This window comes from Fulmarus glacialis, unplaced genomic scaffold, assembly GCF_000690835.1.
Source record: "Fulmarus glacialis isolate BGI_N327 unplaced genomic scaffold, ASM69083v1 scaffold17880, whole genome shotgun sequence".
In the NCBI taxonomy this organism is placed as follows: domain Eukaryota; kingdom Metazoa; phylum Chordata; class Aves; order Procellariiformes; family Procellariidae; genus Fulmarus; species Fulmarus glacialis.
In genome coordinates, this window is record NW_009185976.1 from 5643 (window position 1) to 8121 (window position 2479).

At 52.0% G+C, this 2479-nt stretch overlaps 1 long non-coding RNA gene across 1 annotated transcript; it reads left to right on the top strand.

Moving 5' to 3' along the window:
• Positions 1 to 614: 614 nt before the first annotated feature.
• Positions 615 to 2011, top strand: LOC104083049. Its single transcript, XR_683592.1, has 2 exons — positions 615 to 760; positions 1363 to 2011. It is a non-coding gene; the product is annotated as an uncharacterized LOC104083049 (long non-coding RNA).
• Positions 2012 to 2479: the final 468 nt, after the last annotated feature.

A 2479-nucleotide genomic window follows, 5' to 3' on the forward strand; every position in this document is an offset into this window, starting at 1 on the left:
AGCCCGTTCCTCTCGCACACACGTTCAGCTTCAACGGCCAGCAAAGAGGCCACATGCTGCTTTGGAAATGTCACTGCTTTTTTAATTTCAGTTTGTCAGCGATAGTTAAACTTGCAATATACGTCGCTTCTCAATACATAAATTTGCAGAAGATGACGGAGGCAGGATGCTTTTCCTGCACCCAAGCTGCAGAAGCACCGTGGTACCCCTGGGGGACGCAGTCCCATAGAAGCCAGCTGCTCTGGGGACTGAAGTCAAGAATTTCAGGGTTTTCCATGAAAGAATCAGAGAGGGGCTGCTGCTGGCTGGGGCTGCGCTGTGCCTCCTGTCCCACGCCGGGGCTAGTTCTTAGTCACCCCACCAAAAGACAGACTTGAGCCAGTCCAGCTCCTACCCAGGAGCAGAACAGCATCCCAGGTGGGCTTCTCCGGGCACATCAGTTTAGCAGGACCACAGGTTGTCAAAGCCACGGGCTCGCAGCGGGGATACGTGTGCCATCCTGCGAAAGCCCAGGATAGCAGATCCAGGCCCTCGCTGACGCAGCAGCTCCCGTTTTGGGGACTACAGCCAAGAGTCACCCCAGAGCCACGGCCGTTCTCAAGAGCCTCTTTTTGTGTTTCCCCCCAGTCGAGGAACAGCGGGCAGCAAGGGGACATGGACGGAGCCCGGCGACTCGGACGCATGGCCAGGCTGCTCAGCATTGTCTCCATTATGCTGGGGACCATGATCATCGTGCTCTACGTTTCACTCAGCGTCATAGGTAACATCTCCTTCTCTTTTCCCCAGCCCAGCTAGAGCAGGAACCTCACGTGGCTCCTGAATCCAGCCCGTGTATAGGATACACCTGCCCACCACCCACCACCACGCTAGGGCAGATGCTCCTCCATTCCCACCCCAACTGCATGGTAGGGCACTAAGCACCTGCATGGTCCAGGCTGGTTTGACCATCACCAGCTGCACCCACACATGCAAAACACCTTGGAGAACGGGCTCCTTGCAGTAGCAACACACACTGTCCAAATGACGGGAATGGAAGGTCCCCCCGTGCTGTCCCGTAGGGCAGTGGTGACCATACAAGGTCCCTCTGGTGAAAGGCCTTCCCCCGGCAATGGCTGTGGTGGGTTTAGCAGTGTGTAGTGGGGTAAAACCTGAAGGTTTCAGGATACAAATCAACCTGCCCAGAAATGCAATCCCAAAATGTTTGGGAAACCTCCCAAACACAAACCCACCTGCCAAACCAGCATGACCAGCGTGCTGCTCAGGCAAACGGGAACCTCAGAAACACACAAAGCCCAAACCAAGAGCATAAGGGAAACATCTGTGACTCCTGGAAGCTGCCCTAAGTCTCTCTTTATCTTACAGTTTCCTAGAAGACGTTTTAGCATGCAAATACCTCAAAGAGGAGGAAGACAACTTTCCTTTTGGGGTTTTTACTTTCAGCCTTGCAACAAAAAATGTAGGTGGGCAGCCCTAGACAGCCTGCTCTGGAGCGCCGTCTGAAGGAACGCATGCTTCTACTTCACCGCCTCTTGGAAATGAGTTTGTACAAGCGATGGGATTAAAAAAACACCGCGAGAAGGAATGGGAAAGGACATCAGATGCCGAGTGGAGAGGAGAAGGGGGAAATCCACTACCTCATTCCCCTCCAGCAAAACTCACGGAGTGGGGAGACAACTAAAGTACAAGAGGAGGAGAGAGTTTCAAGAACGAAGCTTATTTTAAAAGAAAAATTTAAGGCGAGAACAGGACGTTTTGAGGAATCCTCCTAAGAATTTTGGCACAAGTCACTGAATTTTTAGGGGGTTGTTGGTTTTTAAATCGTCAAATTCTCTGTCTCTACAAAAAAAAAACAAAACCAAAGCTCAAACTGCCATCAGGAGCTGAGGGCTGTTCCACGGAGGAGGAGGGAGAGCAGAGCTGCAGCAGGACCATGGCTCTGCTCCGAACGAAACGCAGCCGCAAAAGCTGGAGGATGTGGTGGGTCCTTTTGTATTTTTGATGAAAAAAAAAAAAAAAAGAGACAATGACCATTTGCATGCCTTTGGGAATGTTCTCCATGTCTGTTCCTACGAGCTCTTTTATCACTTCGGGCAGATCTCAGAGCTGGCAGAGCAGGATGTTGCTGCATGAGAACGCCAGGCTCCTCCTCACCCCAATCCCATGGTGGGGTTTTTAACGGAAGGAAAAATAATGCTTTCTCTGTGAACCCACACATTTCTCTCTCTGTGCACCCAAAGTGAGGTTAATACTCGCGGAGCTGAGAAAAGAGCCTGGTTAATCTGTAGCAGCAGTACCAAGGCACCGAGAGCCCGTTCTACCCACTTACACATTTATGTCACGTCATGTCCGTCGCCCAAAAGCTTCAGCGTGATCCAGCCCCCACCCCTTTGGGCTTCAGCTTAGGGCCTTCCAGGCGATTTTCAGAGGCACGGAGGAGTTTAAGGTCCCTGCTCCTGTCCCCGCACCCCTCACACGCTCT